This window comes from Erinaceus europaeus, chromosome 1 (assembly GCF_950295315.1).
Source record: "Erinaceus europaeus chromosome 1, mEriEur2.1, whole genome shotgun sequence".
Taxonomy (NCBI): domain Eukaryota; kingdom Metazoa; phylum Chordata; class Mammalia; order Eulipotyphla; family Erinaceidae; genus Erinaceus; species Erinaceus europaeus.
In genome coordinates, this window is record NC_080162.1 from 109,373,358 (window position 1) to 109,399,100 (window position 25,743).

Consider the following 25,743-nt stretch of genomic DNA (forward strand, 5'->3'; position numbering starts at 1 on the left):
TTCTCTCTCCCTCTGTCTTCCCCTCCTCTCTCCATTTCTCTCTGTCCTATCCAACAATGAACGACATCAACAATAACAATAGTAACCACAACAAGGGCAACAAAAGGGGGGAAAACTGGCCTCCAGGAGCAGTGGGTTCATGGTGCAGGCACTGAGCCCCAGCAATAACCCTGGAGGCAAAGAAAAAATGGTGAATTCACTTTCTTCGCCTCATCTTGGATGGAGCTTGGAGGAATCACTTGAAGACTTGAAGAGACTCTTGTACTTTAAGGGGTATCTGAGTCTGGATGCCTTGCTGATTGAGCCCCGAGGGGCTGCTGTAGTGGCAGTGCTGGATGCAGGCCTGCCTTGGGAGAGAATTCCAGCATGGGGTGATAGGCCAGTGTGGCTCACTGGGTCTTTGAGATGGGCAGGAGCTAGTTTGGGTTGTCCTGTGTTCCTTTCTGATCATTCTAGTGCTTCAGCTGCTGTGGGACCTTGGGTGAGTCGGTTTATCACTAGAGATACAACGATGTTGAGCCAGGTGCCATTAGTTCCTGTGCAGCATCAGTGTCCAGTTAGAGCCACACTTGGAGGATGTGGGGATAGTGTGGAAAGTCATTGGAAATTCAGGTTCCTCTTTGAACCAATAGGGACTCATGGAAAATTCAGAACTAGTTGTTACAAAGTTGTCTTCAGACTAAATGCACAAACTGTCTTTTAATAGTAATTCCTTTTTTGTTGTCTTTTTTCTTTTATTATTATTATTATTATTATTATTTTACTTTTATTTATTTTTTATTATTGGATAGAAACAGAAATTAAGAGGGGAGCGGGAGACTGAAAGGGTGAAAGACAGACACCTACATCCCTGTTTCACCACTTGTGAAGCTTTCTCCCTGCAGGTGGGGACCTGGGGCTTGAACCCGGGTCCTTGTGCACTGTAGTGTGAATGCTTAACTAGGTGTGCCACCGCCTGTCCCCCTTTAGTGGTAATGCTTTACTCAGCAAGTGCTTGTTAAGTTAAGCAGCTTTATCCAAGAATGTATGATGAACGGATGAAGGTAGTGCAGTGGGGTCTGGTGGGCTTTGCCCTCAAGGATTTCACAGGCCTCCCATGGGGCACGTGTATGACAATACCGTAACAGTCAGCTTTTCAGTGCACTTCCTTGGTGTCGGTTATCTCAGTTGTATACCCTCCCACACCCTTTCACCCACCCATTCCTACACATGAAGTTCCATAAGAAGAGGACTTTTATTTATTTGTTTATTCATCTCCTATTTCTATTTTCCCCTTTTATTAAAAGGGACTAATGGTTTATAGTCCACAGTAAAATACAGTAGTTGGTACATGTTTAACATTTCTCAGTTTTCCACATAATAGTCTAACCCCTCTATTTCTATTTTTTTGCCACCAAGATGTTTTTTTTTTTCTTGGCCTCCTGTGTTATCGCTGGGGCTCAGTGCCTGAACTACAAATCCACTGCTCCCGGAGGCCTTTTTTCCATTTGTGTTGCTGCTGTTGTTATGCCACCCAGATTATTTTTGAGGCTCGGTGCACAGTGACTCCACCATTTCTGGCAGCTAACTGCCCCCCTCTGTGTCCCCCCAGCCTTTTTTTTTTTTTTTTTGTCTTTCTGATAGAAAGAGGAAAAAAAGAAGGAAAGAAGGAGAAAGAGAGACAATAATAGTACTGTTTCCCTGTTCGTGAAGCTTCTTTCCTGCAAGTGGGGGACTAGACTGGAACCTGAGTCCTCACACATAGTAACCTGTGTGCTCTCCCAAGTGAGTCACCACCTGAGCCCAAGAAGTACAGTTTTTCTTTTAGACTTGTTCACTATGTACCTGATATCTAATAAACATGTACATGCTGAATGAATGCAGTGCCGGAGAATGAGCTGGGCTTTGAAGGCAGGGTGGGATTTACACCATCACAAATGAGTGAGCAGGACAGTATGGATTGGGGGTGAAGTGGGAACAGAAGGAACAAGTGGCAGCATGAGCAGATGTAGAGATGGTAAAAATGGGGGGGGGGTGGGCAGTGGTGCACCAGGTTAAGCACACCAACTGCAAGGATCTGGGTTCAAGCCTCCCCACCCCTGCTCCACACATGCACAATTGGCGAAGCAGGTCTGCAGGTGTTTCTCTTTCTTGCCCTCTATCTACCCTTCGTCTCTCAGTCCTATCCAATAAAATGGAAAAAATGACCACCAGAAGCAGTGGATTCATAGTATCAGCAGCAAGCCCCAGTGATATAACCCTGGAGGCAAAGAGAGAGAGCAGAAAGATAGAGAACAGACCTTGGCAGGCTGGGGGTTGGGGGGCGTGTACACACGACTCAGGCCCTTGTGATTTGGGTCTTGTGACTTGACCAGGATGCAACAGTACTAGAAAAGGAAGTTGGGGCTGGATACAGGTGAGTCTTGATTTCAAGCTATGCTACGAGGACTGTGTTGATTCTGTAGTAAGATGCTTCACATTCCAGTTTCCCAAGGTGGCCTTTCCTGTTATCCCTATGTGATTAATGATGCCCCGTTTCCCTCTCAAGTATCCTGATACGGATGATAAAGTAGATGGGTTTGCATCTTGAAGGCTCCTGTTAGGTCTACCGTGGGACATGGTCAGAATGAGCTTTAGGAAGGTTGGTGCTGGAGGCAGCAAATTCTGAGTCTGAGGAGTTGCAGTTCTGAAAGCAGATGGTTACAAAAAACAAAAACAAACAAACAAAAAAAGATTAAAGTGACACTATTCTTGGTCTCTAAGATGGCTTCACAGATAGAACCATTCAAAGTTCCGGCATCCAGGATAAGCATCCAGGATAAGCGTTTTTCTAACTTGAAGTTAGGCCTGATAAGAGAATAATCTTCACTGTGCCTGTTTCCTGAGCAATTAAAAAAACGTCAAAAGAAGCTTCTCCCTGGCCTCCCAAAATGTTCTGGTGAGCGCACTGTGGTATTCCCTTTTCTAAACTCCAGCATTGTTCGCTGGAATTTAAAACAGGTTATGAATGTGCTTGATGTCAGGGAAGATAAATCGGGGAGGAGGACTGTAGTCAATACATTTCCTTTTTAAGTAGAAACAATATAAAAGCGCTTAATTCAGTCCTGAATCAATCTCACTGGCTTTGCCACGATTGTGTAAAACCTGAGCTGCTTTATGTCCGTCGGGCCACTGTTTATATCCCCTGATGTTCCCTCTCTTAGCAGGCCCTGCATGGAGTCAGAGCCTTTTTAGGCCATGCACAGTTCTCTTTTCTCAGGGCTATTTTCTTGTGTGCTGCAAAAGGGTTGCGTTAGGAGGGGTGGTTTCATTTTATGTCTGGGCATGCTCCTCAGGGTGGCTATTCAGTGAAGTCACCTAGAATGAGCTTCCATTCTTTGTCCAAGAGATTTGGAAGGCTACATTCTTTGCCTGCTTTTTTTCTTTTTTTCCTTCTTCCCAATAAAAAGATTGATACCTTTAAAAATAGTGGCTTCATGCATGTGGTTAAAAAAAATGAAAACAACCATCAAAATGTATGCACTAAAAAATTTGTATTCTCACCCCTGTGGGAATAAAATGACTCTCACTTCTCCGTATATACCCGTTTGCCTGTGGGAGTTCCACTTCAAGTTCTTTGTGCCAGTGAATGATTAGTGACACCTTTGTTTAGGCTCAGAAATGTCCCAGTTTAAGTGATAAGTGATATATTCCCCTGTAGATAGGTATGTGTCTTTAGGAAGCCTTCTCCAACTCCCCCAAATTCAGCAGGAGTCAGGGAGGGCCCTTTCCTCTGTGTTCCCCCAACAGGCTGCCATTGCAGAGGCCACCGGTCTGGTTCTGTCTCCCGGAACTCATCACCAGCTTGTTTCTAATCTCTAGCACAAATAATTATTTAGTTTCCTATATATCCTTCCAATATTTCTATATGTAGATCTCTCTTTCTCTTTCAGTGTGTGTGTGTGTGTGTGTGTGAGAGAGAGAGAGAGAGAGAGAGAGAGAGGGAGGGAGGAGAGAGGAGAGATAGATAAAGATACATACATTATCTTTGTCATATATCTAGGAAAACTCACCAGTGGAAATGGTGTGTACTGATTCTGCTAAATTATCTTTGGATAGAAGTGTTCATAGAGACTGCTAGGCAGTTATCTTAAGTTTATCAGTTTCCTTCCTTCCTCCCCCTCTTTCTTCCTCTCTTTCTTTCTCCCTTCCTTCCTTTCTTTCTTTCACCAGAGCACTGCTCAGCTCTGGTTTATTGCTGTGGGGGAGGTAGGGGGCCATTGAAGTTGGGACTTTAGAATATCAGGCATGAGAGTCTCCTTGCATAACCATTATGCTACCTACCTGCCCTATCAATTTAGTTTCTAGCTAGCAGTTCCTTCTTTTGCTTAGGAAGGAACAAATGGCTCTGGGGGGAATGAAACCAGGACCCTTTTAGGAAAACTGGTTCAATAGTAAGTTCATCCAGGAAAAATTAAGAACCAGCTTTATATCTGAGATAGTACAAGGCACTTTGGGTGAAATGGGTCCTTCCTTCTTACGGCTTGTTTAAACGCTTCAGGATATAGCTCAGGTGCCTCAGGTCTTCATGAAGACTTCCTCTAGGGGCCAGGTGCTGGCACACCTGGTGGAGTGCATATGTTACTATGCGCAAGGATCCAGTTTCAAGCCTGTAAGGGGAAAGCTTCGTGCGTGAGGAAGCATGGCTGCAGGTCTCTCTGTCTCTCTACCTCTCTATCTCTCCATTCCTCTCAATTTTTTGTCTGTCTCTATCCAATAAATAAATCATTTAAAAATTTTATTTATTTATTTATTTATTATTTGGCAACCTCATCAATCCACTCTCATCCTTCCATCCATCCATTGATCACTTCATCCACCAGCATTCCTTGTGCAGTTTCTTGTGCTTGGACTTACGTTGGTGACTTGAGGTGAACCAAGTGATGAACCACACTGGTTGTAGGTGACAGAGAGATGCAGATGCTGGGATGGGGTCTGTCATGACTCCACTGTGCTCAGGTCATTGAGCGATTACAGATTCCTCTTGGAGCTGGGAGAGTTGGAGACGGCTTCCAGAAGACATGTACTCTAATGAGATGCAGCTCCTTCACTTTCTACTGTATTTTCTTCAGAGTTACAGGGAGGTTCCTCTACTTATCTTCAGCTCTGAAGCCTTCCCTTATTATTGTGACCCCTTATGTGTTCTGCATTTGATAGCCACTCAGATATTTATTGAATGAAAAAAAAAGTCCAAACTGATTAAATATTTCTTGCCTCAAGGATAGTATACACATAAAAAGGCAGGGGAGATAGTCTTTGCTGACCTCGGTCTCCCTGGTTTATCTAGGCAGCTTCTATCTTGCGGTGACCTCTTTGATTAGTGTCTACCTTTCCCTTGTCTCCTTTCTGCCATGCTAAGTAGTCTCTCTATCCCTTCCATGTGTTCACATGGCCATGAAGAAATCCCTGGACTCTTCCTATTGCTGAAACAGAAAGAGCTGTGTGAGTGGGAGCCTCAAATGTCTTTCCTTCTTTGGCCTTGGTTTCTCCCTTAGAAGGAGGGGGAGGTGGGTGGGTGTGTGGTCTGTGACACCATCCCCCCTCCAAGAAGCCTTGCACCTCTGACATTTCACAAAAACAAAGCCTTCAGGAATCAGCCCCGTGGCTCTGCCAGCTCCTTCTTTTATCTTCCCCTAATAAATCCAGCTTCCTTTGCAGTTTCCTGGTGCCATAGGGAGTGATGAGTCCTGGATAAGAAATAGCCAGGCCAAGAAAATGACCTTTCCATGAAGTTGAAAGCGCCAGTGGAAGAGCAGGAATGACCAGACCTATGCCTGTGAGGTGCTGTGCTGTCATCACCATGGGAAGAGGCTGCAGGTGGCTCTAGCTGCTGTTGCTGAGGACATGAGTAGTGCTGTTGTCATGGAGGCCTTTGACTGAGTGTCTGCAGATGTTTTCCCAAAACTGTGCAGGGCAGGTGTGTGTGTGTGTGTGTGTGTGTGTGTGTGTGTGTGTGTGTGTGTGTGTGTGTAGAGGTGAGGTTTGTTGGATGGCTCACATTCTCCTTACCTTCTCTATTCTGCAGTAGCTTTCTTTTCATGGCACATAGGAAGTTGGAGTGGGGTTTCCATTTTGCACCCACACTTAAGAATGTCAGTTGCGTCCCTGGCTCTGCACTCTCTTTAGCAGAACATTAAACATTAAAACCTAAGTTTCCTTATATATTTTTAAAAAATTTATTATCTTTATTTATTTATTTATTGGATAGAGACAGTCAGAAATCGAGGGGGAAGGGGGTGATAAAGAGGGAGAGAGACAGAGAGATACCTGCAGCACTGCTTTACAACTCATGAAGCTTTCCCTCTGCAGGTGGGGGCTGGAGGCTCAAACCTGGGTCCTTGTGCATTCTAACATGTGCACTCAACCAGATGTGCCACTTCCTGGCAAGTTTCCTTATATTTTGGGAACCTCAAAGTCACTTGGGCAGGGGCCAGGTGGTGATACACCTGGTTAAGCCCTCACATTATAGTGTGCAATGACCCAGGTTCAAGCCCCCGGTCCCTACCTGCAGGGGGAAAGCTTCACGCGTAGTGAAGCAAGGCTGCAGGTATCTCTCTGTCACTATCCCTCTCTATTTCCCCCTCTCAATTTCTCTCTGTCTCTGTCCAATAATAAATAAATAAATAAAAATGTAAAAAAAAGTTAAAAAAAGTCAATCTCAAACTCACCTGAGCTATGTGTTGAAACTGCGTATTAAAAATGCATAGGATCTAAGAATATTGGGGGGGGATTAATGGTTTATAGTGGACAATAAAATACAGTAGTTTGTACATGTGTAACATTTCTGCCTAACACTCTAAACCCCCCCCCCCCCCACACACACACCTGGGTGCTCCTCTGCCATCATGGTCTAGGACCCAAACACTCCCCCAATCCCCTACCCAGAGTCCTTTACTTTGGTGCAATGCACCAACTTCAGTCCAAGTTCTGCTTTGTGTTTTCCCTTCTGTTATTTTTTCAACTTCCGTCTGTGAGTGGGATCATCCCATAAGAATCTATGTTTTTAACGTATTTCCTGGCTGTGCAGGTTACATCTGGATATTTTCAGCTGCCAGTCACCAGCTCCTACTCAGAGTGATTAACAACAGGGAAAGTCACCGTCTCTTGAACAGAAGTAGTGCGCACTATGGCTCTTGACACCCACCACTGACAGGGACTGCAGTGGGAATCATGCCCCTTGGAGTTATGCAATGGAGGAGACACCACATTACAGGCAGGGTGGGCTGTAGGTTGATGGTTTCAGTGGTCCAGTGATGTCACCTAGGCCCCAGGTTCTTCCCATCTCTGCCGTCTTTGATGTTAACTTCATCTGGGCATGAGGGTAGGGCTGTGGCATTTTCAGATGTCTTCCTCAGGTACAGCCATAGCCAGAGGGAGAAAGGGGGTTAGAGATAGGCTACCCTGTCATGACTCTCTTGCAAGAGGCACCTCCATCACTTGCCCATAATGCCTTTTTGACTGCAGCCAGGTCACATGTCCACCTCTGAGCCAAACCCTGTTGACCAGAAGGTGACTGTACTTTTTTTTTTTTTGCCTCCAGGGTTATCACTGGGGCTTGGTGCCTACACTATGAATCCACTGCTCCTATGGCCTTTTTAATTTTTAATTTTTTTTTTTATTTTTTGGATAGAACAGAGAGAAGTTGAGAGGGGTGGGAGAGGATAGAGAGGAAGAGAAAAAGACAGACACCTGCAGACCTGCTTCATTGCTTGTGAAGCTACGCCCCTCCAGGTGGGGAGACAGGGCTTGAACCAGGATCCTTGCTTTGTACTATGTGCGCTTAATCCAGTGTTCCACCACCTGGCCCCCGGTGACTGTACTTCTGGAGTCATCTGGGCAGGTGGGGAGGTGACTCAGCAAGGGGAGGTTCTATTAGGTGTCGTTTAGTTTGGAGGCTCCAGCAGGCCGGGCTAGCTTCGAGGCAGTAGACAGGGACAGAGACTCGAGGACACACGGCTGGGCCGGGAAGCTGTATTTCTTTATTCATGAACAACGATTCATAAACTAACCCAAACTAATCACCACACAGATCTCTCCTGCATCCTTCTCCTCACGCGGCTGCGCCAAGAACTCTGTAACTCTGTAGGGGTTCCTTGGGGCAGGGACAAGCAGCCCCGCGAAACTAGCAGGGCTAAACCACAATCTCCTAGAGATGGGGGGAAGGGGACCAAACCAGTATGAGGAATACCAACAGTTAGGGAGGAAGAAACAGGAACTAGGGCTGGGAGCAACCACTGAGGCCCTGCACACAGGTGGTGGCTGGCCACACTTTGAGACATTGCCTCACATCATCCTGAACCTTCAGGACTGGTAACAAGATTATCTCTGTTTTGCAGAGACTCACTGAGCTTCAGTGTCTTGTAGATAACACACCCAAAAGTGGGGGAGTTAGGAACGAGGAACTGGATGTTTGAGAGGTCTTTGTAGCCCAGGAGAGTAATCATCCTTTCTACCACCCTCCTTTCCTGGAAGTGCCAAAGCAGCTCTTTTCATTTCTGATTTCTCCTCCATGCCTGCAGTTATTCATGACAGAATATCTTCTTGAGTGTTTCCTTAAAAAAAACATTTTTTAAAAATTATCTTTATTTATTGGATAGACAGCCAGAAACCGAGAGGGAAAAGGGAGATGAGATGGAGAGAGAAAGAGAGACACCTGTAGTGTTGCTTCACCACTTAAAAAGCTTTCCCCCTGCAGGTGGGGACCAGAGGCTCGAACCTGGGTCCTTGCACATTTTAATATGTGTGCTCAGACAGCTATGCCACTACCAGGCCTGCTTCTTGAGTGTTTCCTATGGGAGGAATTCTCAGGGAATGTTAAAAATATTTATGGCATTTCCCCCTACTCCACTTTCAAGGGAGATTACCCATGTCAGTCCCTGCACTATGGATTATGCATCCTTTTTTTTTTTTTTTTTTAACTTGAAGCAACCTCTTAGGTTTAATGATTCACATTTTATGGGTAGGGCATTTTGTGAATAGGGACAGGGAAACCGAGTTTCAGGAAATCGAGGCTAATGCTGGTGGTTTGTAGAGCTTCTTTGGTAGTAGGACCAGGACTGCTTGACTCAAAGCTGGGGCCATTTCCCTATATCATGCAGAGGCTTATCAGGGATTTGCAGTCTTGTTATGGCACTGAAGAAAAGTTCTCAGGGGCAAGAGTTTTAGTGTCAAAAGAGTTTCAGAGGAGTTGAATGTTTCCTATGGGAATCATTCTCAGGGTACTAGGGAAAAAAATATCCTGTGTATAATAAACACAAGAAACAGGAAATCTGGTTTGTTAAAATGCAAATAGGAAAAACTAAAAAAAAAAAAAAAAGCACTTGCGCACAGAACTCCACTTATGGTTAGGAGATAACAGGTGAGTGCTGCAGATGCAGTTACAGGGTGCTCTGAGAAGGGGCTGAACATTTTGCTTTTCTCTAGTTCTGCTTTTCAGCAGGGTGACCTTGGATAAGTCATTTATCTTTTCAGTGCAGTGTCCATGCATGGAAATTGAGGAGCAGAGAGGGAGAGAGAGAGAGAGATAAATGGCAGAGCAGGCCTTGCTACCCACACAGGCTTTGCAAAGGAGGGAATGTCAGGGTGTGAGCTGCAGATGAACTTGCAGACAAACTTTCAGATCTTTAAACTTGTTCCAGCCCTATCTGCTTGTGGACTATTAATTTACTTGTCAGAGCTGATGGCAGAGGGTAGATGTCTGATTTGGCTTCCTTTTTTTTTTTTAAAGATGGAGACAGATCACAAGAAGGGAGGGTGGAGGAGACAGATAGGCAGAGGGAGGGAGTGGGAGAGAGAGAGAGAGAAATAATGCTGACATTCTTTTGTTTTGCCTCCAGCATTATCACTGGGGCTCGGTGCCTAGACTGTGAATCCACTTCTCCTGGAGGCCATTTTTCCATTTTATTGGATAGGACAGACAAATTGAGAGGGGAAGGGGGAGATAGAGGAGAGAGAAAGATAGACACCTGTAGACCTGCTTCACCACTTGCAGGTAGGGAACCAGGGGCTCGAACTGGGATCTTTGCATGGGTCCTTGCATTTAGTACTGTGTGCTTAACTGGTGTGCCACCGCTCATCTCCCATGTTGAAGTTAAATGTGTAATAATAGTAGGGGCTGGTTTGAACCTGGGCCATGCACATGGCAAAGCAGCACACTATTCAAGTGAGCTGTTTTGCCGGCCCTGGCTCAGTGTCACCTTAAAAAGAACCTCAGCTTTGCTTGAAAGCCCCATTTTTAGCTAGTGCTTCCATTTGTGAGTCACCTGACTTAATTTGTAGAGGAGTATTATCCACAGATGTCCGGGTTGCGGGGGATGGTAAAGTGGGTAGAGGTAAGTGCCCCGTACTCAGCACAGAAGGTACAGACCATGGCAACCCAGGGAGTACTTAAGGGGATTAGGGAGCTCTGGGTTAGCTTGGAGGAAGGAGTTGATGTCTGCTGAGGAAAAACTGCAGGGTGTGTGTGTGTCTCAAGTGAAGCCCACTCCTAATGCTACCAAATTAACTCCTAGAAGAGACTCTACTTTTCTTCCTTTTTTAAAAAATATACTTATCATTTTTTAAAATTTGATAGGACAAAGAAATTTAGAGGGAAGAGTAGGTGAAGGAGAAGGGGAGAGAGAGAGAGAAAGAGAGAGAGAGAGAGAGAGAGAAACATCTGCATCCCTGCTTCACCACTCTCAAAGCTTCTCCCTCACAGGTCAGGGGCCAGGTCTTTGAGTCTGGGTCCTTGTGCACAATAATGTGTGTGTACCACCAGGTGTGCCACCCCCGACCTAAGGACTCTACTTTTCAAATATGAACAGAGGAAATACTAAGGGTTTCCTCAGGCCCCCTGGAATACATCTGCAACTTTGTAGGGTCTTTGAATTTGTATCAAGGATTTTTAAGATCATTTCCTCCCTCCTATCTTTTCTGCCACCTTCTAAACATTTGTTTTCATAGCAAATTGAGTCTGGAGTTGAGGTTCAAAGACCAATATCATTGTCCTCAAGGAGGAGTTTCATTGGAAAACAGGATGATTATCAAACCATGTGGTGAATGTTAACAGGTATATACAAGATTCTCAGGGAGAGGTAGGAGGGCACACGTGTGTGTGTGTGTGTGTGTGTGTGTGTGTGTGTGTGTGTGTGTGTGTGTATGTGTGTATGTGTGGTGGGTGTTTCTGGTGAGGAGAGGGAGTTATTTCTCAGAGGAGGTGTCCCTGAACTGGGACTGGAAGACTGGAGGGATATGTGCCAGATGAACCAGGCTTTGGGAAGAGATTCTAGCAGATGGTGCTAATTGCCTCTATCTTGCCATAAACATATCAGGAAAGCCTGCCTACTCTGTGGTAGAGGTGATGCTTAATTCTACCCTGCTGGTGCTCAGTGAGCAGGAAATGACAGTGCCGGTGACAGTGTGACTGGAGTGTGGACAGAATCCTGGGCAAGCACAGAGGCCATGCCTAATTCAGTCACTGTTACTTGCAGTCTTTCTCCTGGGGTGGGGGTGGGGGTATCCCCCTTGCAGGTTCCCTCTGTGGTAAGATGCTAGTGAATTCTGCCGGCCTTGGGGCTGAATGTACCTTCAACAGTTTGGGTTATATTGAAAGGCATCTGTTTATGCTCACATTTTTTTTTCTTTCTGCGTGGACCCAGCAGTGGTCTCATGAAGTTGGATTTGACAAACTGTTTTTAAGCCAGGTGGTTCTCTTTGGGAAGTGGGAATATGCAGGCACAGCTCTTCGATGGGTGTGGTGTGGAACTGTATGTACACTGTTGTCTTATAATCTTGTAGCCCACTCTTAATCACAGATGAAAATGGGAAAATCGGGGGCCGGGTGGTGGCACACCTGGTTGAGCGCACATGTTACAATGCGTAAGGACCCAGGTTCGAGTCCCTGGTCCCCACCTGCAGGGGGAAAGCTTCATGAGTCGTAAAGCAGTGCTGCAGGTGTCTCTCTGTGCTGCAGGTGTCTCTCTGTCTCTCTTCCTCTCTATCCCCCCCCACTTCCCTCTTGATTTCTGGCTGTCTCTATCCAATAAATAAATAAAGATAATAAAAATATATAAAAAAAGAAAAAAAAGAAAATGGGAAAATTAAATATTTGAATATACAAAAAAAAAAAAAAAGAACTTGAGAAGGGCTCTGGGCTTCATTTTTCCCACTTAAAAAAAAAAAAGAAAGGAAAAAGGCTGTTAGATCAGAACTATGTTTCTCAAAAAACCAGTCTAGGGACCACATAGCTTCATGGAGTAGGGGTGTGTGGGCAGTAGCTCAATGGGTTAAGTGCAAGGACTCATGCAAGGATCCCAGTTTGAACCCCCTGGGTCCCCACCTGCAGGTGTCTTTCTTCACAAGCGGTGAAGGTCTGTAGGTGTCTTTCTCTTTCCCTTCTATCTTCCCCTCCTTTCTCAATTTCCCTCTGTCCTAGTCTAAAAAAATGGAAAAATGGCCTCTAGGAGCAGTGGATTCGTAGTGCTAATACCGAGCCCCAGTGAGAACCCTGGGGACAAAAAAAAAAAAAAAAAACCGGCACGAGATGCTTCTGGAAATAGCGCATTCTGATGTCAGTGCTATGTTTTTTCTTTCTTCTTTTTTTAAATATTATTTATTTCCTTTTTTTGCCCTTGTTTTTATTGTTGTTGTAGCTATTGTTGATATCGTCGTTGCTGGATAGGACAGAGAGAAATGGAGAGAGGAGGGGAAGACAGAGAGGAGGAGAGAAAGACAGACACCTTCACAGCCTGTGAAGCGACTCCCCTGCAGAGGGGATCTGGGGGCTTGAACCGGGATCCTTAGGCCAGTCCTTGTGCTTTGCGCCACATGTGCTTAACCTGCTGTGCTACTGCTGGTGCTATGTCTTTTCTAGTTATCCTTTAAGAAAACCTGGAAGTGGGGCCTTGAATTCTGCTTTTCACAGGCACTTCAGATGATGCTTAAACATCTCAAAGCTTAGAGATCTCTGGCTACATGGTTTCAACCTCTAATCCACTCCACACTAATCTCACCAGTCACCTACATGCCTCCAGAAGACGAGAATGTGAAATGTTAGCTTTCTTGATGTTCTGTCTCTGCGAGGGATGCCTTTAGCAATTGGGCTCTAGAGTCTAGCTGTCTTGCATCTTGACCGAGTGGGCCCTGTGAGCTATTCCCCAGTCTAGTTTTGGTATTCTTTAAAGGAGAAAGCCTTATTAGTATGCACCTGAGTGCGACTTGTCAGATCTGTTTATGAGCTGAGTCATTACAACAGCCACTCATCTCAGCTTTTCATCTTTGGCTCTGGAGTGTCTGACTGGCTTCCCTGCACTGAGTCATCTTCCTTTGGCATTCTGCATCCTGACGAGGTTATTTGCATCACCAAGCCAAAGGTTTCATCTTCTCTTTGACAAATGGCACCTCTGCCTTGGTTCTCCTCAGATCATCTTTGCAGGATAATTAAGGGAGGTTCACAATGTTTTAATAGCTGCTGCATGTTCTCATTTTCTTTTGGCATTGTGTCTGAAAACACAGTTTTTCATGTTTAAAGTAAGTGAGTAAGTCAGGGATTTATATAGCTGCCTGAGAATCTTCCCTAGGTTTATTTTTATTATTTATTTATTTATTTATTTTTGTTTCCAGGGTTGTCACTGGGGCTTGATGCCTGCACTACAAATACAGTGCTTCTGGAGGCCATTTTTCCCCTTTTGTTGCCCTTTTTGTTTATCGTTGTTGTTGTTGTTGTTGTTGGATAGGACAGAGAGAAATGGAGAGAGGAGGGGAAGAAAGAGAGCGGGAGAGAAAGATAGACACCTGCAGACCTGCTTTACCACTTGTGAAGCTACCCCCGTGCAGGTGGGGAGCCGGGGGCTTGAACAGGGATCCTTACGCCAGTTCTTGCACTTTGTGCCACATACACTTAATCCACTGTGCTTAATAGGTAGCCTGCTCCTATTTTTATTCTTAACCCTCAGAAACCACAGAATAGCCCCTAAGACTCCACAGTGCTGGTAACTGAGAACTCCTGCCTAAGGTCTACTATTATTAGCCTGAACTCATCTTGTCATCCAGATGTGAATGAAATGATCCTGATGTGAGCATAAGACCCAAGCTCTGTGCTCCATTCTGGCCCATCATAAAGATGAAATCTTGGCACCTAGAATCTTTTGTTGCCTTTTTTAAAAAAATTGTTGTAGTTATTATTGTTGTTGTTGTTGTTGGGTAGGACATAGAGAAATGGAGAGAAGAGGAGAAGACAGAGATGGGGAGAGAAAGATAGACACCTGCAGACCTGCTTCACCACATGTGAAATGACTCCCCTGCAGGTGGGGAGCCGGGGGCTCGAACCGGGATCCATATATTGGTCCTTACACTTTGTGCCACCTGCACTTAACCCCCTGCACTACTGCCTGACTCCAGGAACCTAGAATCTTATCAATAGATATTCAAAATTGAGAACAGTCCTCTGGATCTTGGTTCATATCTGGCTCTGTTATTCTGTGTTGAGATCAACTTGGAGGGGGTCAGGAGGTATCGCACCCAGCTGAGCATATATGTTGCCAGCTCAAGCCCTGGTCCCCCTCTTTGGAGTGAAGCTTTATGAATAGAGAAGCAGTGCAGGTGTCTCTCTGTCTCTCACCCTTTCCATCCCTCCTCCCTCTACATTTTGCTCTCTCTCTAAAAAATAAAATTTAAAAAAAAGCTCTCTTAAAAAAAAGAAAAAGAAATCAACTTGGAAACATGGATGATACACTTGAATTTCTCATGAGGCCCTCAGCAATTCATGGTGGGGAAGTTCAAAGCTGTCTTACAGGGGAACGTAGGTTTGCACCCAAGAAGGCAGGATCAGCCATATTCTGAGAGGATTCTGTATAATTCTCTGTTTACACTGGGTGCCCATTATATGATGGGGAGGAGTGAGTTTTGGGGATGGAAAAGGAGAAGGAGTAGAGAAGATAGACCAGTCACTTACGACTGGTGAAGGAAGGCATGGACTTCAAAGGGTAGATAGATCAGTGTGATTTTGAACTTGTCCTTGATTCTTCTTTAAGTTGAATTTTTATGGAAACATCAGTTAGATGAAGGATTAGTTGCAGTGTAGAATGGCAGAGAGGAGAAAAGCAGACATTGTGAACATTTTAAGTACTTTTGTATACCTGTTTTTTTTTTTGCTAGTTATTTTATTAGGTCATTCCCAGAGACTGACCAGCCATTCCATTTTGTATACAGGGAAACTGAGACACAGGAGTGAAGCAATGAGACTAAATTTATTTTAGTATATTGTTCACTTATGCTGTTATTATATTATTTGTTTAGTGTGTGTGTGTGTGTGTGTGTGTGTGTGTGTAATTAGGCTGAATGAAGGACTTATAGAATACCTTTCTCTCCTGGAATGTACAGGAATTAAAATTTAACTTTGTAAAAGCTGTTTGTGGTGAGGGGGGTCACCTTGGAGTGTCTAGCTGCTTTGCGACATTTCTGTGACTGGGCTACTCACTCGGCATTAGCTGCTGTCTCCCCAAGGACAGGAAGTACACTAGTCACTGAGCCGGTGCATTTTGTTTTTGAATAATGCTGTTGTTACTGCTTCTACTCTTTCTCCCCCTTTTCCTCTTCCTTCTTTTAGAGATTTCTCTATTAATGAATCAGAGAAAGGGGTGGGGTAGGGAGAGAACCGGAGCATCACTCTTGAACCAAGGATACCAAGGATCAAACTCAGGACCTCATACTTGGAAATCCCACACTTTATTTATTGTGCCACCTCCCAGACCACTTGCTTCTAATTATCAGAATTATTGTATGTAACTTAACATCATCCTAACATAATTTTTTTTCCCTTAGGACCTATCTCTCACTATATTTACATTAGTTCATCATTCATTCATTCATCCAAGCATATATGTTGAACTCTGACTAGATTTTTAGATGCAAGAGGAATAAGAACATAAACAAGATATAAAAGTCCCTGTCTCTTGAAACTTAAAATCTGATGGTAGTATGGTAGAAGGGACATTGAACTATGTCAGAAGATCTATTTCTTGCTGGGCTAGCTTTGCGGGCGGGAGACAGACGACCAGAGGCTCATAGCTGAGCTGTACGCAGTATTCATGTGGAACGCAGCACAATCTAAGCCATCTAAACTAACTATAATCACAATCCTGTCCTTATATATATATACTTGCCAAGTAGGGTGGAAATAGGATGTGAGTAGAGAGGGTGGAGCGAAAAGTGACTGGTGCAAATCAGGAGAGGGGGCGGAGCAAAAAGACATCATGAACCAGTGTGGATTAAACCAATGCCCTGCAGGCAGGGCAGTGCTTAGTTAACAGTGGTTATGTAAATAGAATACAGTGTTAAGCAGGGGGGATTAAACCAATGAAACAGAAGGGGTCTTAGAAGCATACCAACAATTTCAAAGCTGAAGACATTTACTTAAAAAGAAAAGAGAAGAGAAAGATAGAGCTCGCTCATATCATTTGTAACCTGTGTGCACTCTGCTAAGCCTTTTTGAGAAATTGTTTTCACTTTATTTTATGGAAGGCTGTATCCCATTGGACCTTCTAAAGCAGTGAAAGTTCACTCAGGCTATACACCTTGTAAAATGTTAATTGCTATTGACCACTAAGTAGGAGAAACTCTTTTGCTTCTAGTTCTCAAAGCTGTCATCACCAGCAAAAAATCAGCATCACCCGGGACCTTGCAACAAACCCTTATTCCCAGAACTACCCCATACCTGCTGACTCAGAACATCAGGAGGTAGAACTTGAATATCTGTTTCAGGCTGGCAAGATAGCTCACCTGGAGAGCCTGATTTGTCACAGCCCAGGTTTGAGCCTGGGGGCCCCTTTGGTACTGTGATTATCTTTCACTCTCCTCCTGTGTTTCTTTCTGTCTGAAAAACTCCATTGGGATTGGTGAAGCTCCAGAGACAACAAAACAAAATGAAAAGAACAGAGAAATAAATCTGTTTTACCATGGCTTCAGGTGATTTTGGTGCTGCCCGAGTTAGAGCCCTACTGCTGTAAATTAATGTCATAGTTAATTTAGTTAACACAGCCTTGGGGACGTATTGAACTCATGTAAGAATGGGCATTTCAGACCTGTAGCTCAGACCCCAAGGGTCTGCAGAAGCCACCTTAGTGATTTTTCCTGTGCAGCCAGGGGATGGTGGGAGAGGCTGGGAGTTGTGTAGGTGAGAACAGACTGTGGAATGATCTAGTTTGGGTTGAGTCCTGTTTCTATCTCTTACCGACTCTGGCTTTAACTAGAGGACACTGGCCTGGGTTTCCTTATCTGCAAGTGAGGATAAGATTGCCCCCTTCTTCAGGGTTGTTGAATGGTCAAGTGGGAGGATGGATCCATGCCACCAAGGGTTGGGATGATTACACAAGCCTTTAAGGCTGTGTCTAACATGTAGTAAGCGAATAAGGCGTGAAGTTTACTGGCAGCGTAAGTGTCAAGGGTGTTTGACACTCATGGTACTCACCTTTCTCCCAGCCTTCCTATCTTTATTATAAGCCACCAAATGCCTATGAAACCATGGTTGTACCTCATTAAGAAAATTCTCTTTTCTGGACTACCATGTGACCACCAAAATGTAAGTTGGTCAGTCTCTCTCTCTCATGCCTTCATGTATAATATATCCTTTTGTTGTCCTTGTTTTTTATTGTTGTTGTAGTTATTATTGTTGTTGTTATTGTTGTCATTGTTAGATAGGATAAACAGAAATGGAGAGAGGAGGAGGAAGACAGGGGGAGAGAAAGATAGACACCTGCAGACCTGCCTCACCTCCAGTGAAGCGACTCCCCTGCAGGTGGGGAGCTGGGGGCTCAAACTGGGATCCTTAAGCCAGTCCTTGCACTTTGTGCCACATGTGCTTAACCTGCTGTGCTATCGCCTGACTCCCCTAATGTGTATTTTTTTAAAAAATAAAGTTTGATAAAAAAACTTTTTTTTCTCCTCCTCTTCCTCCTTCTTTTTCTGTTTCCTGGTTTGCCAGCAGTTATTGCTGGGGCTCTTGCCTGCATCATGAATCCAGTGCTCCCAGTAGTCATTCCTCCCCCTCCCCCTGTTTTTGTTTAATTTGATAAAACAGAAAGAAATTGAGAAAGGAAGGAAAGACAGGGAAAGAGAAAAAGGGACACCTGCTGCACTTCTTCACAACTATGAAGTATTTCCCCTGAAGGTGGGCACTGGGGACTTGAACCTGGGTTCTTGCAAAAAAAAAAAAAGATAATGTGTGCACTCCACTGAGTGCACCACCACCCAGCCCCCCCAAAAAAAATCATTTAAAAGAAAAACATTACCTAAGCTGAATCCTCCCCCTTGTGGCCTGCCTTCTACAGGGTACAATGGGAGTATTGCTGTTTTTCTGTGAATTGGACACTGTCCTACTTTTGATGCCATTAAGATTGCATTACCCTTGGCATTGTGGGCTCCAGTGGCCCTTGTGGTCAGCAACAGCACCAACTCTGTTTCCTGTGAATGGTTGCTAGGGCAGGGTTCATGGACTGAAGGAAGCTTGGAACTACATCCAGTCTGTACTTGCTTGACAGGCTTTGTGTGTGGCCCAGAATGCGAAGCTGTCAGGATCATTTGATGCTTGATGCTGTCATCTATAGTGTTAACTCTTCTTCCTATTCTAGGGCTTGAAGAATCTGCCTTCTGTCTGTTTCTAGTCCAGTCACTGTTAAGAAGACGTTGACCAGGGTGTGGCTGAGAGTTGAACACCACGCCACGTTGTCAGTGATCTTCCTCTAGTTTGTCATCAATCCTTCAGAGGCACCAGCCTGTTTGATCATTCACCAGATTTTCTTTTTTGCCTCCAGGGTTATTACTGGGGTTGGTACTGGCACTACAAATCTCCTGGAGGCCATTTTTTCTACTTTATTGGATAGGATTGAGAGAGGAGGAGGAGGAGGTAGAGAGGGAGAGAGAAAGATAGAGACTTGCAGACCAGCTTCACTACTTGTGAAGCAGACCCCCTTGCAGGTGGATCCTTTTGTGGGTCCTTGCTTTTCATACTATGTGTGCTTAACCTGTGTGCCACTGCCCGGTCCCCACCAGATGTTTAATGTGTGCCTATCATGTGCCAGGCACTGTCCAAGCTCAGAGGGGACATAGGAACAAAAGAAGCTTCTTGCATGGAAAGAAATGATAATCTGGGGGCCGGGTGGTGGTGAATCTGGTTGAGCGCATGTACTAAAATGCACAAGGACCCAGGTTTAAGCCCCCTAGTCCTCACCTGTAGGGAGAAGGAAGGCCTCACGAGTAGTGAAGCAGGGCTGCATATGTCTCTCTGTCTCTTTCCCTCTCTATCTCCCCTTCCTCTCAATTTCTGGCTGTCTCCATTCAATCAATAAAGATAATAATAATAAAGAAATAATAATCTGGGTAGTCAGGCGGTAGTGCAGCAGGTAAAGCACACGTGGTGCAAAGTGCAAGGACCGGCTTAAGGATCCTGGTTCGAGCCTCCGGCTCCCCATCTGCAGGGGAGTTGCTTCACAGGTGGTGAAGCAGGTCTGCAGGTGTCTATCTTTCTCTCCCCCTCTCTGTCTTCCCCTCCTCTCTCCATTTCTCTCTCTGTCCTATCTAACAATTACGACATCAATAATAACAACAGTAATAAATACAACAACAATAAAAAAACAACAAGAGCAACAAAAGGGAAAATAAATAAATCTAAAATTAAAAAAAAATAGAAATAATAATCTGGTTGGAGAAAAAAAATTTCCCCCAAAAGGCCAGCTGGTAAATCTGTTTTGGCTCTGTGGCTCTTGCAGTTTCTGCTGTAAATACTCAGCTCTGGCCTTCCGGTACTATAGTGACCATAGATGTGCTTTATATGAATGGAATTACTACTCTAGAAAAAAAAATTGTAAGCCAGAGGGTAGATAGCATAATGGTTATGCAAAGAGACTCTCATACCTGAGGCTCCAAAGTTCCAGGTTCAATCCCCCCGCACCACCATAAGCCAGAGCTGAACAGTGCTTTGGTAAAAAAAATAAAATAAAATAAAAGAATTGTATAAAACTAGGCAATGGACAAGGGTTGGTTCATGACTTGTGTTGTACTGATTCATAGGTGTAAGAAGATGGACAGATACTCTCAGTCAAATGTAATCAGTGCTGTGTAGCAAGTACAGTGGTGACCCACAGGAGGGAGGAATGTATATTTGGTGGACTAATGTATATTTGGTAGCCAGTGCTTCAGCTGGCTAGATAATCACCCAAGACTGAAAGCTGCTTGGCTCTAGTTCACCAACTTATCTATAATACAAAAGAAGCCTGTGAGATGTTTTAGGTGCTTTGCTGACACCAGGATGCATCCTCTCTTGCATTTTACCTGACTTACCAATTGAATGATTACAACAAGAAGCCACTGGTTGCCTTCTGCATGACTTGACCATCACGTACCCTCATATTGCCTTTCCCTGATGCTGACATTCTTTTTTTAAAAATTTTTTATTTATATAAAGGAAACATTGACAAAAACATAGGAAAAGAGGGGTACAATTTCGGACAGATCCCACCACCAGACCTCCGTATCCCATCCTCTCCCCTGATAGCTTTAATATTCTTTAACCCTCTGGGAGTATGGACCCAAGGTCATTCTGGGATGCAGAAGGTGGAAGGTCTGGCTTCTGTAATTGCTTCCCTACTGAGCATGGGCGTTGACAGGTGGATCCATACTCCCAGCCATTGACATTCTTTTCTAAATGTCCCTAAGCTCTCTAATGTTGCTTGGGGTCATATCAATAATTGGACTCTGCTTACTGGGGATTATTTATCTGTATATGTCAGGATCACCCGCTCTTTCACTTTGTAATGAAGGCAATGACTCTTGTGCCACCAGACCCCTTTTTCCTTTGTGTGATTGGGAAGTTGATCATTGCTGCTTTAAGAAGCTTCCCTACTCTCTTAAATATGCATGAAATAAATTATAGGATGTCTAAGGAAAATTTTGGAATCAAAATAGTGGCAGGAATGCTAAAATAAGTTATGGCAAGCCACTCTAGCGTAATTCTTATTAACACCTTGGTGTTCTTTGTGTCTGCAATGAAAAAATGATCAGAGCATATCATCACACTGCTTTGCAGGTGCTGTGGTTTATAGGGGCTAGTTAGTGAGCTGTTAAAGTCACGTGCTTCAGGTATGTCCTGGGATAGTGGAAATACAGGGTCGGTTTCACCCGGGCAGGAGGAGGATCAGCAGAGGCTCCATGGAACAGGTGCCCATTGGCTAGTGGAAGACATAGCTGGAAGAACAGGAAACAGAATAAACTACACTGATGGTAGACGTTGTAGTTGGAGGAACAGAAAACAGACTAAGCTGCAGTCACAACCATGTTCTAAACGATAAGAAAAGAAAAACATCTACCAGGAAATGTCTCAGTAATAACCATGGTAGGAATGCCAGTGAAAGTGGTTTTATTTTCTCTTAATTTTCCAAGTAGGAATAGATTACCTCTTAGCATTTTTCTTTATTTTTGTATGTGGTGAAGGGAATTGAACCTAGGACCTCATGTTTATGAGGCAAGTGCTTTACTGCTGAGCCATCTTTGGGACTCTTAATGCTTGTTTTTTTTCCCTCAGAATATTTTATTTTATTTATTTATGTATATTTTGGATAGAGACACAGAAAAAGGGGGAGGGAGGGAGGGAGAGAGAGAAAGAGAGGCACCACAAGAAAGGAGGAAGAGGGAGTCGGGTAGTAGGTAGCGCAGCGGGTTAAGCGCAGGTGGCACAAAGCACAAGGACCGGTGTAAGAATCCAGGATCCAGCCCCTGGCTCCCCACCTGCAGGGGAGTCGCTTCACAGGCGGTGAAGCAGGTCTGCAGGTGTCTATCTTTCTCTCACCCTCCTCTCTCCATTTCTCTCTGTCCTATCTAACAATGATGACATCAATAACAATTACAGTAATAACTACAACACTAAAACAAGAGCAACAAAAGGGAATAAATAAATAAATATTTTAAAAAAAGAAATGAGGAAGCAAAGGAATACATATTCTGAGTAAGGTGAACACAGTAGACTAGAACTGAGAACACAAGAAAAATAGGAAAGAACAACAAAGCCTTTTTTAATGTCACACTTGTGCACCTGAGGTTTTACTAGCTCAGGTTTGCATATTTCAGCAGTAGACTCAGAAGCTTGGTCAACAGTGCTCCTGTACCCCTGACATGATTTTCCCATGAAGGAGAATCTCTTCATGCTCTGATAGCCCAACTGCCTGTGAATCATCTTGTGTTAGCACTGATGTCGGGAAGTTCGGGACAAAGTTTGGCTGTGACTTGTATAAAATGGTACAAGTTGCTTCTTTGCAGCCCAGCACAATTAGGGCTGACCTTGCTTCTCTATAGTGAACTCTTTTTTTTTTTTTTTTTTTTTAAGGTAAGAAATACGTTTCTAGCAGGGGTGGGAGGTGGGGAGTGAGATAGCGGTATCTCACTTGGAAGGTTGTTTGCTTTGCTATAAGTGCAACCTAGGTTTGAGCCCCAGCTCCTATGACACTTGAGGAAGCTTCCGTGTAATGATGTCTTTAACTCTGTTTCTCTGCCTCTTTCTTCTCTCTCTCTTTCTCTCTCTCTCTTCTCACTCTTTCTTTACTTTCTTCTTCCCTCCCTTCCTTTCTTTTAAAAATATTTTTGTTTATTTATTTATTATTGGATAGAGACAGAAAGAAACTGAGAGGGGAGAGGGAGAGAGAGAGACAGACACCTGCAGCCCTGCTTCACCATTCGTGAAGCTTTCCCCCCTCAGGTGGGGAGCAGGAGCTTGAACTTGTGTCCTTGTGCACTGTAATGTGTGTGTGCATTTATCCAGATGCACCACTGCCTGGCTCCGTCTGTCGCTATCTGAAAATGTCAACCTAGTGTGATGAAGCCCTATAGATGACTAAAAAAAAAAATCTTGAGCTAATAGTTTGGAAGCAGGGAGCCGGGCGGTACTGCAGCGGGTTAAGCAAATGTGGCGCAAAGCGCAAGGACCAGCCAAAGGATCCCGGTTCAAGCCCCCGGCTCCCCACCTGCAGGGGAGTCGCTTCACAGGCGGTAAAGCAGGTCTGCAGGTGTCTCTCTTTCTGTCCTCCTCTCTGTCTTCCCCTCCTCTCTCCCTTTCTCTCTGTCCTATCCAACAATGACGACATCAACAACAACAACAATAATAACCACAACAATAAAAAAACAACAACAAGGGCAACAAAAGGAAACAAACAAACAAACAAATAAATATATAAAAAAAACTAGTTTGGAAGTTAAGTGACATTACTGGGGCATCCCACAATATTTCTGGCACATAGATTTCTCATCCCCTGCATTCATTTTCACCTTCCATGTCCATTCACAAAAGGGGAAGAACTCAAAACTGGGTGGTGGTGGGGTCTTGCTATATGCAGTTTGGTTGGGGAGATCTGCGTAATTCCTCTCCATGATGGTGTGTGTGTGTGTGTGTGTTGGGGGGGCGGTGATAGAAGAGAGGAGGCCATCCTGAGTCCAGATTTTCTTCTACGTCTTCCTTGCTGTGTGGCTGTTGGCAAGGTTATTGTGCTCACTTTTCCTTCTCCTTTAAATTGAGCTGATAACATTGGCCTCTGGGTACTAAAGATCGACGCCGATAAGGGACCTAGCCACCAGTCTAGTGCCCGACCCATGAGCATGTAATGGGTGCATTACAGCTGCTGGTGTTCACTATTGCTGATTGTTAGTGACAGTCTTAGAAATTGACTCATGTGGGTCATGCAGAAAGAATTCTAACTCAGTGTTTCCTTCTAAGTACTTTACATCTATGATTCTGAATTAGGACTTGAAGTTGGTGGGATGTGGGGCACTGCTGGCATTCAAGGTCCAGTAGCATATGATAACAGTTGGTGGAATTTCACATCAGCATTCACTTTTTTCTTTTAACAAAAATATTTATTTATTTATTCCTTTCTGTTGCCCTTGTCGTTGTTGTTGGATAGGACAGAGAGAAATGGAGAGAGAAGGGGAAGACGGAGAGGGGGAGAGAAAGATAGACACCTGCAGACCTGCTTCACCGCTTGTGAAGCGACTCCCCTGCAGGTGGGGAAACTTTGGTTTTCTAAGTAAAGGTATGTTTTATCATTTAGTTTTAAAAGGCATGCTAGGCACATAGCAACTAAACTTGAGAAACCAGAGATGTCTCCAGAGTATGTCTGGTACGTTATTGAGTTCACTCAACGTTTGTCAGTTTGTCTTTTTTATGTTGTAGGAGATTGGATGATGTCCTAGGACAATAGGCTTATTAGGTTTGTTATGTCTTTGATTTCTGATGTTTAGGGGGAATCACAGAACTCCTTGCACAGCCTGGGTACATGGGGCTGGAGTAACAAGGCCTGGACTACCAGGCAGTGTCACACAGGGCTGTCTTAACACTGGGCTGTTGTTGTCGCTGCTGTTTCTTCTTCTCCTTCTCCCTCTCTCTCTTTTTACCAGAGTACTGCACAGCTGTGGCTTATGGTGGTGCTAGGGTTTGAACCTGGAACCTTTGGCACCTCAGGCATGGAAGTCTTTTTGCATAACCATTATGCTCAGTGCCAGCACTAGAATCTACTGCTTCTGGCGCTATTTTTTCCATTTTTTTGGATAGGACAGAGAGAAATTGAAAGGGGAGGGGGAGATAGAGAGGGAGAGAGAAAGATAGACACCTGCAGACCTGCTTCATCCCTAGTTAGGGAGCAGAGGCTTGAACCGGGATCCTTGTGCGGGTCCTTATACTTCACACTATGTGCACTTAACTGGGTGTGCCACTGCCTGGCCCCTGATGCTGTTTCTTTTTCTTCTCCTCCTCCTCTTCTCCTCTTTCTCCTTTTCTACTTCTCTTCCTCCTCCTTTAAACTTTATCCTCCTCGGGGGTCGGACAGTAGCACAGTGGGTTAAGTGCACGTGGTGCAAAGGGCAAGGACCAGCGTAAGGATCCCCGCTCAAGCCCCTGGCTCCCCACCTGCAGGGGGTTCACTTCACAGGAGGTGAAGCAGATCTGTAGGTGTCTGTCTTTCTCTCCCCCTCTCTGTCTTCCCCTCCTCTCTCCATTTCTCTCTGTCCTATCCAACAATGATGACACCAACAACAACAAACAACAAGGGCAGCAAAAGGGAAAATAAATAAAATAAACTTTATCCTCCTCTTTTTATTATTATTATTTTTTGCCTCCAGGGTTATTGCTGGGGTTCAGTGCCTGCACTATGAAACCACTGCTCCTGACAGCCATTTTTTCCCTTTTGTTGCCCTTGTTGTTTATCACTGTTGTTATTATTGCTGTCATTGTTGTTGGATAGAAGAGAGAGAAATCGAGAGAGGAGGGGAAGACAGAGACAAGGGAGAGAAAGACAGACACCTGCAGACTTGCTCCACTTGTGAAGTGACCCCCTTGCAGGTGAGGAACTGGGGCCTTGAACCAGGATCCTTACGCCGGTCCTTGAGCTTGGTGCCGACTGTGCTTAATCCATGTATGCTTAACCCGCTATGCTACCACTCAGCTCCATATCCTCCTCCTATGTTTTCATCTTTTTTTCATACACTATATTTTTCCCTGTTGTTTCTCCCTGCTTCCTTGTTTCTGAGATCTTTTTTAAGTGTTGCTGGCTGGGCTTAGTACATCTACATTTGTGGTAAAGAAAGGGTTGTGTTCTTCCTCTGTATCCTTCCCCCTCTGCTTCACCTCATGCTGTTGGCTTTATTTTGATGAATGTCATCAACACCACAGCTTTGTCCAATCCCTCCATACTTTGCTGTCCACTTAAAGCTTGT

At 44.5% G+C, this 25,743-nt stretch overlaps 1 protein-coding gene across 49 annotated transcripts in view; it reads left to right on the forward strand.

Moving 5' to 3' along the window:
- SORBS1 (sorbin and SH3 domain containing 1) overlaps positions 1 to 25,743 on the forward strand; it is a 331,521-nt gene that overhangs the window by 34,300 nt on the left and 271,478 nt on the right. For 2 of the 49 annotated variants that reach the window (XM_060193320.1, XM_060193308.1), the window contains exon 2: positions 17,476 to 17,575. The exons of the other annotated variants lie outside the window; for them this stretch is intronic. The gene's annotated coding sequence lies outside the window, so the exon portion shown is untranslated. The remainder of the gene's footprint in view (positions 1 to 17,475; positions 17,576 to 25,743) is intronic. 49 annotated transcript variants of the gene reach the window in all.